The sequence below is a fragment of the Chelonia mydas genome, chromosome 28 (genome assembly GCF_015237465.2).
Source record: "Chelonia mydas isolate rCheMyd1 chromosome 28, rCheMyd1.pri.v2, whole genome shotgun sequence".
NCBI classification, from domain to species: domain Eukaryota; kingdom Metazoa; phylum Chordata; order Testudines; family Cheloniidae; genus Chelonia; species Chelonia mydas.
This window is the reverse complement of record NC_051268.2, coordinates 7,588,726-7,603,024: the sequence shown is the minus strand read 5'-3', so window position 1 is coordinate 7,603,024 and position 14,299 is coordinate 7,588,726. Positions and strand designations below refer to the sequence as shown.

The window sequence follows — 14,299 nt, the reverse complement described above, 5'->3', positions numbered from 1 at the left end:
TTGCACAGGAGAAAGGGCTGGATCGTTTCCTGCTCCTGGGTCGGTACAAAGAAAATCGCCGTTCTCTCTCCAGCAGTGGCCCCCGTGTGGCAGAGTCCTCGTAACCCCAACTCGGCTGGGCCCAGGACTCCTGGGTGGGGGGCTCGACCCCCGCATCTTGACATAGGACCGAGGCTAGGGTGTGCCCACCCCGGGATGCGCTCTCCACTCTGGGCGCTCCCCTGACCCACTGATCGTTGCATAAAGCTCGAAGCAAATGCAATTTATTCAACAGCAACCAATTAAAAAATAAGGGAAAAATTGCAAAGGTCTCTGGTTAGCCTGCCCGCCCCGTCAATCACGCTGACTGGAAGCGTTGGCCTCTCCACCTGGACCCTTGGGGACTGTCAGTCTCAGGGTCCTGATTCCCCATCCACCCGTCCCCGTTCCTTTGGGACTGGGAGCTAGCCAAGCAAAACCCCCGCCCTGAGTTTTAGTAAAGGGCCAACGGTCGCCTTAGACGATCAGAGGTGGAGAGAGGAAAGTGTGACTTTAATTCCCACTGGGCACGTTTCTGCCCCGTTCCCAGGTGCGGACGGCCGAGCCCACCAGGCGTGAGAGACCAAAGCCGGGGTGGGAGAGGGTTCGGTGCAGCACGGCTGGGCTGGTCCCGGTGTCAGGTTGGGGCCTGTCAGTGCAAATTAAACCACCCCCAGCTGGGCCTGCCAAGGCCGGCTTGTTTCCCGAGTCAGAGGAGCAGGGATCCCGCAGGTTCGCTGGGGAGGTTTCTGTGCGTGCGCGTGTTGGGGCCTGTCACTGAACTGAAGAGGGTCATATGGGAAGGAGCCTAAAAAGCGTCCGATGAGGGTGGGATTCGAACCCACGCGTGCAGAGCACAATGGATTAGCAGTCCATCGCCTTAACCACTCGGCCACCTCATCTGAGCTGCTCATTTGGATTTAACACTTCCCAAAGTCAGTGCTGCTGGGAAACTTTTTGCCAGCTCACCGGCTGGCCAGGACGGGAACGTCTGGCTATTTAAGAAAGTTTTCGGTGCTACTTTAGAAGTCTAAGTGCAATGAAACCCCCCCCCCCAACCCCCCCACAAAATACCCCTTGGAGGCGCAGAGACGGGTTCGCTGTGCAACGTCTGTATTTCGGAAATGGCCACATCCGCCAGCGTCCAAATCAGCATTTCGAATGGGGAGACGGACATGGACCAATTAAACCGCAGGGGCCCAGAGCGCCCACAGAGGGGTGGAGGGAATTCAGACCAGCGGGAGGATCGTCTGGGAAATTAGCCTCTCCTGGGAAAAGTGCTGGTGGCTGTTCTGAGGAATGATATTTTTACAAGAGAAAATAACAGCCAGATGTGGTGTCATTCGGTTATTTTTCGGAGTCACTGCTTCCCAGGCTAGGCTCCCGCAGCCTCTGGGTATGGCCTGCATTCGTCCTTCCTAGATGTATGAACTTACCCTTATTACACATGGATCGTTGGCTTGCACCCGGCTTACCAAGCACTCCAGGCTGGGTCTGTCTCAATTTTCTCTCCTGAGCTCCGTGCACAGACAGACCCTGGTTTTTTAAAGGGACACGGGGAGCCGGGCCTCCAGACCCACTAACCCCCCGGGCTGCGGCACCGCCCCCCAACCCCAACCCATTGTCCTGTGTTCTCTGCCGCACCCGAGCCCCTCCAGCTGACAGCCCTTTGCTCCCGCGTGGGGTGCCCTGTCCCCCCTGGCTTGCTCATTGCGTTGGTTGGACTCTGCAGCTAAAACAGGCCCTGCAGGGCAGCTGCATTCAAACCTGCACGGAGCTGGTCTGGTGGAGTCGAAGTCCAACACCGCCAGGCAGCTGCAGCCCAGGAAACAGCCCGTGGAGACCAAACCCAGCCTGCCTGCCCGCAAAGCACACGCACAGAGCGCCGGGGGATCCGAGCGAGGGCGAAGCCACCCGCCAGGCCCACAGCCTTGGTGCCCCGGGGACCCGTGCCCTGAGCCAGCCTGGGGCTGGGGGCTGATCCGGCCGGACTCAGGAGTCAGAGAAAGGTGTAAATGCAGCCACTCAGCCAGGAGGAGACTAGCCACCTCCTTGCACTGAGTGACACTCACACACCACAGCCACGAAGGCACCGGGCCCCGGCGGTGCTGGCTGGCGGTGGAGGGAAGGGTCAGGAGGTGGGTGGGGGGCACCTCCCCATGGCGATGAAGAGACTCGCTCTCCATGAATTCGCAGGGCAGACGCGCGCTGTTTCTTTCCTTCTTTCTTTCTGGCACCACCGTGCGGCCCTCCCGTTTCACTCCCTTCTGTCAAACTTGTAGACCTTTACACAGAAATGGTATTTTCCTGGGAGAGGCCCGGGAGCAGCAGCTGCATTCACTGAGTCAGAGAAAAAGTAACGGGCAAGGACTGACATATTTCTCAGACACCCTGCACTTTGGACAGTGGGAAAACGTGGAACAGCACCCTTGGGTGCCTCCATCCCCATTAACTCCCGCAGCCCTGAGCCAAGTCCCATGAGCATGTATGATTCCTTCCTTCCTAGCAGGGAAAACCTCCTGCCCCTCTCCTGCCTTCTGTCACCCCACCAGGAGCTGGGCAGTCTGTTCCCGTTTCCTCTCTTCCTTCACACGGCTCTGGGATGCTGTCCAGCTCCCGCCCGCCTTGGCCCGACTCTCCATGAGCTGTGGGGACGGGGACATTGAGCGACAGAGAGAGAGAGCTGTTCATGGGAGGGAGTCTCTGACACCTCGGTACACATTTCACCCTGTTCGAATAAATGTTTTCCTCTGAGACTGAATTTAAAGGAAGCTCGAGGACTCAAACTCATGGCTCCATCGGAAAAACATCTTGTGTGCAGCTAAGGTTTTGTGACAAATATTTTTCGTAAAAGCCAGGGACAGGTCACGGGCAACAGACAAAAACTCACGGAAGCCCGTGACCTGACCCTGGCTTTCACGAAAAATATCCCTGACAAAAGGGAGGAGGTGGGCTCACACCCATGGCTGCTGGGGGTCCTGGGTCCCCCACCGCTGCAGTGCATGGGAACTCTGGGGTCCCCCTGCCTATGGGGCTGGGCTGCTGCAGGGTCCCCTAGCCCCTGGGGCAGCTGCGGGGTCCCCCCACCCGGGCAGGGGCCGGGAGCTGCGGGGTAGGGGCTGGCAGAAAACGTCACAGAGGTCAATGGAAATCGCGGTCGCAGCCGGAGACAGGAGCCCAGCCCTTTAGGCTGGGTGCTCTGAGAGCCGTCGGGGTGACCTGGAAAAGCTCAGGGCTGCGGCGGAAAGATCGGGCGTTTGACGCCACAAAAGAGGGGCTCCAGGAGCGGATAGGGCCTGCAAGCTGCCGGGGCTGGCTCAGGCCGAGGGGGCAGGCAGCTGCCCGGCGAGCCGGGTCTCTGTGGGATAGGCTGGCTGGGTTGGGCAGGAACGCAGGCTGGGAGAGCGAGATACAAGGCGGAAGTAGGTAGATTCATAGACGATCAGGGTGGGAAGGGCTCTCAGGAGGTATCTAGTCCAGCCCCCTGCTCAAAGCAGGACCAACCCCGACTAAATCATCCCAGCCAGGGCTTTGTCAAGCCGGGCCTTAAAAACCTCTAAGGAAGGAGATTCCACCACCTCCCTAGGTAACGCATTCCAGTGCTTCACCACCCTCCTAGTGAAATAGTGTTTGCTAATATCCAACCTAAACCTCCCCCACTGCAACTTAGACCATTGCTCCCTGTTCTGTCATCTGCTACCGCTGAGAACAGCCGAGCTCCATCCTCTTTGGAACCCCCTTTCAGGTAGTTGAAAGCAGCTATCAAATCCCCCCTCATTCTTCTCTTCTGCAGACTAAACAATCCCAGTTCCCTCAGCCTCTCCTCGTAACTCATGTGTTCCAGTCCCCTCATCATTTTTGTTGCCCTCCCCTGGACGCTTTCCAATTTTTCCACATCCTTCTTGTCGTGTGGGGCCCAAAACTGGACACAATACTCCAGATGAGGCCTCACCAGTGTCGAATAGAGGGGAAACGATCACGTCCCTCGATCTGCTCGCTATGCCCCTATTTATACACCCCAAAATGCCATTGGCCTTCTTGGCAACAAGGGCACACTGCTGACTCATATCCAGCTTCTCGTCCACTGTCACCCCTAGGTCCTTTTCCGCAGAACTGCTGCCGAGCCATTCGGTCCCTAGTCTGTAGCGGTGCATGGGATTCTCCCGTCCTGAGGGCAGGACTCCGCACTTGTCCTTGTTGAACCTGAGTGACGGGAGGTTGACGGCAGGCAGCTGTGCTCAGCCGCAGTGGGAAACGCGGGGAAGTAACTTCTCAGCGCCCTGACTCTGCAAAGCGTCTGTGCCCATGTGTGACGCTCCCTTCCCGCACTGTGACTCCAGGGTGTGTGAGGGGAGGGGACGGTCATAGGGCAGGTTGGGGGGGTATCACATTGGGGTTCAACTCCCCCCAATGGGACAGAGGCTGCTGCTGCTGGAGTCTTGCAGTGATGGGGCCAGACTATCCACACACACACCTGCTGCTGACGGGTTCGGCTCGCTAACGCCCCAAAGCCGTGCAGACGGACGCGCGTTCATTTTCATCAGCTGAGTCAGACGCCACCAGCAGAAGGCTGATTTTCTATTCTGGTGGTTCGGGTTTTGTAGTTTCCGCCTCGGAGCGTTGCTCTTTTAAGTCTTCTGACAGCATGCGCCAAGCCTCGTCCCGCTCAGATTTTGGAAGGCACTTCAGATTCTTAAACCTTGGGTCGAGAGCTGTGGCTACCTTTCGAAATCTCACATTGGTACCTCCTTTGCGTTTCGTCAACTCTGCTGTGAAGGTGTTCTTAAAATGAACATGGGCTGGCTCATCATCCGAGACTGCCAGGGCGTGAAATACGTGGCAGAATGCGGGTAAAACTACAGAGCGGGACACATACAATTCTCCCCCAAGGAGTTCGGTCACAAATGTAATATTTTTTAAATGAGTGTCGTCAGCGTGGATGCATGTCCTCTGGGATGTGGCCGAAGCATGAAGGGGCACGCACACACTGAGCATAGCGGGCACGTAATACTTTGCAATGCCGGCCACAACAGTGCCATGCGAATGCTTGTTCTCACTTTCAGGTGACCCTGTAAAGAAGAAGCCGGCAGCATTATCTCCCGTAAATGCAAACAAACTTGTTTGTCTGAGTGATTGCCTGAACAAGAAATAGGACGGAGTGGACTTGTAGGCTCTAAAGTGTTACATGGTTTTGTTTTTGAGGGCAGTTATGTAACAAAAAACTACATCTGTAAGTTGCATTTTCGCAATAAAGAAATTGCACAACACTACTTGTCTGGGGGGAATTGAAAAAAAACCCCCGATTTCTTTTGTTTCTCTTTTTGACAGTGTAAATCTTTGTTATGAAATATAATAAGATAAAGTGAGCATTGGACACTTTGTGTTCTGTGTTGTAATTGAAATCAATGTATTTGAAAATGTAGAAAAACATCCAAAAGTATTTATAATGCATTTCAATTGGTATTCTATTAGTGTTTAACACTGCGATTAAAATGGAGTAAGGATGCTCAAGCACCAAATCTGCAAAAAACAGAAATCTAATGCTTCTGTAGTTGGCAAGATTTGAACCTGGGCGGATAGACCACCATGGATTTCTGCCCCCAGCAAGGTCCTGCCTAAGGCTGGATTGTCGCACGCAGGCTGGCCCAGGTATGAAGCCTGGTGCCTGTCAGCGTAATTTAAACCATCCAACACCTGCCTCTGCCAGCCCCCCGCCCCGTGGGCCTGATAAGGTCGGCTTGTGTTTGGAGGCGAGATGCAGCAGGCTCGCTGGCGAAGTTTGGTGTTGCGTGGAGATGGGTGTGTGGGGAGGAGACTAAAATCATCCGATGGGGATGGGATTCGAACCCACGCGTGCAGAGCACAATGGATTAGCAGTCCATCGCCTTAACCACTCGGCCACCCCATCTGAGCTGCTGGCTTAGATTTAACACTTCCCAAAGTCAGTGCTGCTGGGAAACTTTTTGCCAGCTCACTGGCTGGCCAGGGAGGGACGGGACAGGAAAGTTTGGTTGTTAAAAAGAAGTTCTCTGTGCCATTGTAAAGGACTAAATGTGATGAACAAAGCCCAAAAGACCCGCGGGGTGAGCAGAGAGGGGTTCCAGGTCACCCCGGAGCTCGCCCGAGCGGTAAGGGGCTGGGCGGACCCTCCTCCGCCGAGGGTCTCCCTGCCCGTCTCCAGGCCCCGAGCCCCGGGCTTAATTCCCGTCCGGCCACCAGGTCACCCCGGAGCTCGCCCCGGCGGTAAGGGGCTGGGCGGGTAGCTGTTCAAAGTCTCTGTTTCAGAAATGGCCACGTCTGAGGATGTCCCAGAGCATGATTCCTAGTGGAAAGATGCACGTGGAGTAGTTAAACGGCACACACACAGAGCCCCGGTGGGGGTGGGAATGCACACCGTTTGGAGGGTCGTTTCGGAGATTAGCTTTTACTGACAAAATTGGTCTCTGTTCTGATTTCGCCGTCTGGTGAAATAATGGGACCTCGTGCAGTGCAGACGGGGGATCCCCCGGTTTGGGACCCAGTTTCAACAATTCTGAGGCAAGATATTGCAGATACTCAAGGTGGAAATTAGCAAATCTAGAGGCTGCTAACTCGCGTTCTGCTCACCCTGGGCTGACACTGCATCGGAGACACACCCCGAGAGTGCATCTGTACTATGAGAAGAGCCCTGCGGCCTGGCTCATCTGGCTTGGGCTCCTGGCGCTCAGGCTGTGGGGCTAAAAACGGCAGGGTAGATATTTGGGCTCAGGCTAGAGCCTGGGCTCGGAGACCCTAACCCCTCAGAGGCTGGGTTCAAGCCCGTGTGTCTCCACTGTAAATTTATAGCCCTGCAGCCCCAGAAGCCTGAGCCAGCTGCCCCGGGCTTTGAGACAGATGCCCTGGGTGCTCTCATCGCAGTGTAGACATGATGCTTGGATACGTCTACACTGCAATAAAACGTCACCGCATCTGGCATGTTTCACCTGACTCTGGCTCACCAGGCTTGGGCTAAGGGGCTATGAACTTGCAGTGAAGGCTTTCTGTCGTTTCATTTTTTTCCGCCGTCTCTGCTGCCTGGAACATTTCCACCCCCCGCCCCTGTTTGTTGGCTGGCTGAGGAGGGTAGGGCTTGGCTTTTTATTAGGGCTGTCAATTAATCTCAGTTAACTCAAGCGATTAACTCAGAACAAACAAATTAACTCAATTAAAAAATGAATCACGATGAATCAGAGTTTTAACCACACTTTTAAACAATAACCGAATAGCAAGGTAACTTGGTTATAAATATTTTTGGATGTTTTTCTACATTTTCAAATATATTGATTTCAACTGCAGCACAAAATCCAAAGCGTACAGTGGAATGGTGGCCGAAGCACGAAGGGGCCTATGAATGTTTAGCGTATCTGGCACGTAAATACCTTGCAATGCCGGCTACGACACTGCCATGCGAACCCCTGGTCTCACTTTCTGGTGACATTGCCTAACAGTGCGATTTAAAATGTGATCGTGATGATTTTTTTAATCTTGAGATTAATCACAATTAATTTTTGTAATCCTTTGACAGCCCTACAGTTCATAAACATTTCTCTGTGTTATTGGAAAGGACGAAGCGAAAGGAACAAAACTCCCAAATCCCTCCTGGTGCGGGGAGCCAGGTTTGCTGCTCATGGTCTGAATTTCACAGATTTCCGAGCCTGGGAATGTCCAAGAACGGCATTTCTCCTGGGAAGGTGGAGGCAGAGCGGTTAAACTGGAGATGCCCAGATCTCCTAAGGGGTGGATTAGAAATTAATAATATTTTGCAGATCGTTTGGGAAATTCGCCTTTAGTGACAAGGTTTGTCTCTGTTCTTATTTAATGCTAGGGTGTTGTTTCAAGGAATCAGTAATTAATTTTAATGGAAATAACTAATCTCTAAACTTCATTTAATCAATCACAAAAATAGCATTATCTTTATTTTCCCTCCCTATGCAAGAATGAACTGAATTTTGTGACTTTCTGGAAGATTAAACCTGGGGAATTCAGGCTCTGTATGTGTGCGTCGATGTTTTACTCTCACAGTTCCCTGCACACACTGAAAGAGACAGATCTAAGGGCTGGTCTCCACCGGGAACTCACACTGGCAAAGCTGTGTCTCTTGCGGGCTGTGAAAAATCCACACCCCTGAGCAAGGTAGTTAAACTGACCTAAGCCCTGGTGTAGACAGCGCTAGGTGGATGGAAGAATTCCTCTGGTAACCCCACGGGGAAGTGAATTAACTAGAGGGACAGGATCACCCTCCCGTCCCCGCAGTGAGTGGCGACTGGGACGTGCTGTGGTGTTTTAAGTGTAGACAGCCCAAGTCAGGCCCGGCCCGGCGCGGGTTGGCCTGAGGGCTGCTCAGGCAGTAAAACTGCAGGCCGCCCGACGCGTGGCTCTGTTCTCACCGCATGCTCCTTGCCCGTTCTTTGCTCAGACCAGCTTCCCCGGCACCCTCACGCCTGGGCGGGTGTGCGAGGGGGTCCGGGGCTGACCAGCAGGCATTCCTGCCGGTCTCCCTCCTGGCTGGAGCGTGAGGAGCGTGTGTCTGTGGTTCATGCCATGGCTGTAGATTCATCCCCCCCTTGGCCATTCAGACAGCCCCTTTCCCCATCCTATCTCGCCAGCACGTCAGTGATTCCAATGGCAGGGGTCAGGGTTTCTCCGGGGCACTGAGCTTTTTCAGGGGTTGGAGGCCTTTTGTTCCACCCTTGACATATCACAGAGTAACAGCAGCAGCATGAAGAAAGAGGAGAGCGAAGGTCTCGCCGCCAGGGATGCAGCTGGCCGCATCCCCTCTGTCTGCCCAGTGCCGTTGCAGGAGGGAAGGGTTCAATGGAGTTGAATGCCCGGGCTCGGACAAGAGACACAGGGAGGTTTTGCTGTTCAGGGATCTGTGCAAGGGAAATTGTGTCTCTGTGTGAAACTGGGGAGGGAAATGAAACACCCACATGGTGGTGCAATGCCCTAAGGAAAGAGGGTGAAGGACTCAGGCTGAGAACTGAATTAACTCCACTCACCTGGGTTAGAAACATTTATCATAGATATCATAGAATAGCAGGGTGGGAAGGGACCTCAGGAGGTCATCTAGTCCAACCCCCTGCTCAAAGCAGGACCAATCCCCAATTTTTGCCCCACATCCCTAAGTGGCCCCCTCAAGGATTGAACTCACAACCCTGGGTTGAGCAGGCCAATGCTCAAACCGTTTGTTTGTTTTGAGGACATAGTTGGAAATGGGACATTAATTCAGACCCGGGGAGGGCGGGGCTGAGGCTTCTTTAGCTCTTTGTAAAGATGTGACCTTGATTCCCAGGAAGGGAGAGAGGCAAAGCCCAGAGCTGCCTTTAGTCCCCGGCTGGGGTCTCCTGGGCGGTGGAAAAGTCCCTTGTTCGCTGCTGATCTCATGGGATCCTTTTGCTGCAAAGGCTCCAGGGTCCTGGGTGGAGGGAGGGGGTCACTGCACGACCTGCAATGCCCGGGGGGACCCTGGAAGGAAAGGAAATGGAGAGGCAAGAAAGAGAGCGAAAACCCCTCTTCTCTCTGCCCTTCCCCTGTCGTAAGGGGGCAAACTCCCCACCCTGAAGAGCAGAGACAACACCCAGACGTTGGCAGGCCCCGAGCAGGGACAGACGTGTCCCAGGGAGAGCAAAGACCGCCAGAGCCGGAGGTTTCCCTCCCGGACGCTGGAATAATTTGCAGCGCGGGGACCTGGCTCGGGGGGGGGCCCTACGGGGCAGGCCGGGACACTCACCCCTGCACGAGCGCGGCAGAAATTAGGGGGCTGCTTTTGCACAGGCCCTGAGGGGAGCCAGCCAGGGAAGCTGCCGGGACCCAGCTGGGACGTGGGGTTGGTCTGGGCTCTGTGGGGGGGTTGCGGCAGAGAGCAGGGCCAGACCAGGAGGCGGGTGGCCGTGGGGTCAGAGCTGGGTCCGGGGGGGGGAAGATAGCTGCAGCTGCCCCTGCTCCTGCCCCCTCCCCCCTGCAGCTGCCCCTGCTCCTGCCCCCTCGCCCCCCCCAGGCCTGGAGCTGCCCCTGGCCAAGCTGGACCCAGGAGCCTCCTGTCTGCAGAGCCTGTGTCGGGGGGTCCCCACCCCCCACCTGTGGGCCCGGGTTTCCGCTGAGCCGGGGGTCGGGGGGGCAGGAGTCTGCGCTGCTCCGTGGGGGTCGGGAATGGGGGGCTGCTGGGGGCTGGGGCTGGACGGGGCCGGGCTGGGACAGGGGAGTGCAGAGCTTCCAGAGACAGCGCGCTTTGCGTGACACCCCCCAGCGCACACCCCCCCACACACACCCACATACACACACACACCCCACACACACACACACCCCCACACACCCCCAGCGCACACCCCCACACACACCCCCACATACACACACCCCCCCACACACCCACACACCCACACACCCCCAGCGCACACCCCCCCACACACACACACCCCCAGGGCACACCCCCCCACACACCCCCCACACACACACCCACACACACACTCCCCCAGTGCACACACCCCCACACACACACCCGCTGTGTCTCACACTCCCTCAGCACACACACCCCCACCCACACACCCACACCCACACACATACACACACAGCCCACACCCCCACACACACATACACACCCCCACACACATACACATACACACACACCCACTGTGTCTCACACTCCCCCAGCACACACCCCTCCTACACACACACACCCACATCCACCCCCCCACACCCCCCACACACAGATACACACCCCCACTGTGTCTCACACTCCCCCAGCACACACCCCTCCTACACACACACACCCACATCCACCCCCCCACACCCCCCCACACACAGATACACACCCCCACTGTGTCTCACACTCCCCCAGCACACACCCACACACATACACACACCCCCACACTCACACCCCCCCACACACACACAGATACACACACCCACTGTGTCTCACACTCCCCCAGCACACTCTGTCTCTCCCCCCCACACACTCTCTCACACTCCCCCAGTACACCCACTGTCTCCCCCCACACACACACACTCTCTCACACACACAAACTCTGTCTCTCTCACACTCCCTAATACACACTCTCACTCTGTCTCACACACATACTCTCTCTCTCATAGACACACACTGTCCCCAACACACATTCTCTCTCCCCCCACTCTCTCTCTCTCTTTCACACACACACACACACAGTCGCACACTCCCCCAACACACATTCTGTCTCTCTCTCTCACACACACACACACACAAACATGCACACTCTGTCTCTCTCACACTCCCCTAACACATTATGTCTCTCTCTCTCACACAGACACACACACACACACTCTCCCCCCAACACACAGGTGTATTAGTGGTGGTGGGGGTGGCGGAGGTGTTATCACTCCTGGCTAGTTCTGGTCGAAGCGCTCCGGGCACCTACATTCTCTGTAATTTTAGTCTTTCGAAGTGCGCGAAGGATTGCAGGGCCGTTATTTTCGTTTTTCGACCGGTCTGTGCGTTTCATCATTTTATTTCTCTCTTATGCTTAAATTTAATTCTTTGAGGGGTGAGGGCTAAAATGCCCAACCTGTCCTGGCTGGAGTAATTATCGTGATTACCGTGTTGTGCTTTGTCATTCATTATTTAAAACGGTACCAATAACCGTATCCTTCTAGACTGTAACTTTAGCTTGTACTCACCTTAGCAGTGCCGGTTAAAGAAAATTACCTAAACACAAAACTTGTTGCATCCGGGGAAGTGGGCTGTAGCCCCCGAAAGCTGATGCTCAGATAAATTGATTCGTCTCTAAGGGGCCACAAGTCCTCCTGTTCTTTTTACAAAACTGTGGACACCCTGCAGATGAAGGTCGCATATTTTCAAATTGTATTTTTAGTGACAGCTGTAAAGTAGCTTAACTTAAAATTTGTGTGAGAGCTGTTGGCCTACGTACGGGTTAATAGAGGAGGGCAGGTAGGGTGTCACCCCTTGCCCGCTCCTGCAGCTTGTTGAGGATAGATAAGCGATGCAGCTGCAAAAGCAATGTGGTGGTCTAAAGGAAACCCTTCGTGTGAAGAAGTGTTATCTCCCCCTCCCTTCCTTTCCCAGCTGCATAAACCAGCTCGGGGTCATGGCCCCATCCCTGTGAACGGCTGATCAAGGGAATCTGTGGCTGCAGTTACTGCAAAGACATGTGTCTTCAAAAATGTCTGTACGATATGCTTAATGCCGTAAACATAGAAGACCAGGGTTGGAAGGGACCTCAGGAGGTCATCTAGTCCAACCCCCCTGCTCAAAGCAGGACCGATCCCCAATTTTTGCCCCAGATCCCTAAATGGCCCCCTCAAGGATTGAACTCACAACCCTGGGTTTAGCTCAAACCACCGAGCTATCCCTCCCCCTAACAGGGGCTCATAGAATCATATTCGGCTTATAGCTATGAATATTCATTATACGGGCATTCATATCACTCAATAAGGGTTTGGGGAGTGTTGTAGTGAATGTAGATATTTACATATTAACTTCACTAAAAAAGTGTCATGTAATTAACTCAGGGCTTGCTCGACAACTGGGTCGAGGGGAACAAGAAGCGCAATAAAGAAGCCCGTTTACTCAATCCGCCTCTGGTCCCCCTGCTCTTCTTCTAACAAAAGTAAATGCTAATTCCTAAATTGTAACTTCCATTACTCAGAGTGTGGCTCATTCCCACCCCAGAGCGAAGTCACTTATACTGACGTACCCGGGAGCGTTGACAAGGTCTTGGTCAGTGTATAACAAAAGAGACCTTTTCATAAACGGGAAAGGGAACGACGCATTAGTTTGGGAAAATGCGACAGTCACTTTCAAAAGCTTGCAACCGTAGGCAAAAACCCCACCCCACAGGGCATTGGGCAGTGTCCTTTGCCTCAGTTTCCCACCTGGCATTGGGAAAGTCTGACAAACAAACGCCCATTTAACACACCTCACCCCTGTCCCTCCATGGCACCCCACTGGCAATTGGCTGTCCTTGGTCCGTGCAGACCCAGCGTTCAGAGGTGTGTTCGCAGGGCTTCACCTCCCACCTCAGAAGTCTCTGGGGTTGCTGTGCAGACCTGCCGTGCTCTGAGGGTCCCCTGCTTAACCCCGGTGTTCAGTGATTTCAGCTCTTCGCGATCGCACTGGGCAGCCGGGAACCTCGCTGCCAGTACAGCCGCTGCCTGGGCTTTCCTCGCACCCCTGTCCTGACGCCAGGTCTGGGACAGAACCCCGAGAGGCGCGTATCAGTAATTCCGCTCTGCTAATCACTGAACAGAAACAACAGCTCTCCCTGGAGGGTAATCAGCTTTGCCTTCAAACACTGAACAGGGAAAGGTCAGAGCATATCTTCAGGCACAAGCCACCTCAGCAAACAGAAACACCTGTCATCCCCCCACCTTTTCCCTGGCATTTAGCATCCCTCTCCCCCTGTTCAGCGAGTCAGGCTCAGTTTCGGGCGACCCCCTCAATCCGTTGTCTGCAGTCCAGTAAAAGACAGAACCTCACCCCCCAGCCCCTCCATCAGGGCAGGGTAAGGAATCTCTGCCGCCCTTTACTCATGCAATAAGGATAACGACATCTCAGTGATTTGTAACCCAGCGCCAGACAAAACTGGCTATTTTGGCAAAGCAGCTCCACCGTGCTGCGTAGCTGCGGGTCTGTGCAAACATGGTTTGTTCCTGACGTCTTTTCCCCCAGCTCCTCACCAGATGTGAGGTGGGAGCTCATTCAGACCCTGCGCCCGCTTAATATTTAAAAACACCTTATTGTCCCGACCTCTGCTGGCCTTCGATTTCTCCTCCTGTCCCAGCCTTGGCAGCTCAGATGAGGTGGCCGAGCGGTTAAGGCGATGGACTGCTAATCCACTGTGCTCTGCACGCGTGGGTTCGAATCCCACCCTCATCGGATGCAGTTCGCCTTCTCTCTTCCTTTACAAGCAGCCCTCTTCCCCCTTCGGTGCAGTTACAGACCAACCCATGTTGCTTCCCGCACATGAAAACCTTCCCAAGGTGTCAGACTGGCCTGCTGGATCCCTGCTCTAAGAAAAACCCATCAAAATATGAGATTTCTAAAAGAATTCTGTATTTCTTAGTTTTTATCTCAAAAGGTAACATCCTCATAATCTCCCCCCAACACCTGGGACCTCCCCCAATTATTAAAATGCCCCAGTGCTGTGGGTTGGGTCTGAGGGGCAGTTTGCAGAGGAGGGGGGCTGTGGGTTGGGACTGAGGGGCACTGGGAATAGGAAGGCCCTGGGTTGAGGCTGAAAAGCATCCTGGTTTGGGGGTCCAGGTTGTGGGG

The 14,299-nt window shown here is 54.5% G+C and overlaps 3 protein-coding genes and 3 non-coding genes across 7 annotated transcripts in view; 2 read left to right on the top strand and 4 right to left on the bottom strand.

Moving 5' to 3' along the window:
- Nucleotides 1–14,299, top strand: part of LOC102934530 (zinc finger protein OZF) — a 1,287,564-nt gene that overhangs the window by 424,270 nt on the left and 848,995 nt on the right.
- The window catches only part of LOC102930400 (zinc finger protein 501), a 1,110,025-nt gene that overhangs the window by 396,387 nt on the left and 699,339 nt on the right, over nt 1–14,299 (bottom strand). The window lies entirely within an intron of this gene.
- Nucleotides 1–14,299, bottom strand: part of LOC102937091 (zinc finger protein 135) — a 426,373-nt gene that overhangs the window by 330,502 nt on the left and 81,572 nt on the right. The gene's annotated exons all lie outside the window — the stretch shown is intronic.
- Nucleotides 839–920, bottom strand: TRNAS-GCU. Its single transcript has one exon. It is a non-coding gene; the product is annotated as a tRNA-Ser (tRNA).
- TRNAS-GCU lies at nt 5,845–5,926 on the bottom strand. Its single transcript has one exon. It is a non-coding gene; the product is annotated as a tRNA-Ser (tRNA).
- Nucleotides 13,822–13,903, top strand: TRNAS-GCU. Its single transcript has one exon. It is a non-coding gene; the product is annotated as a tRNA-Ser (tRNA).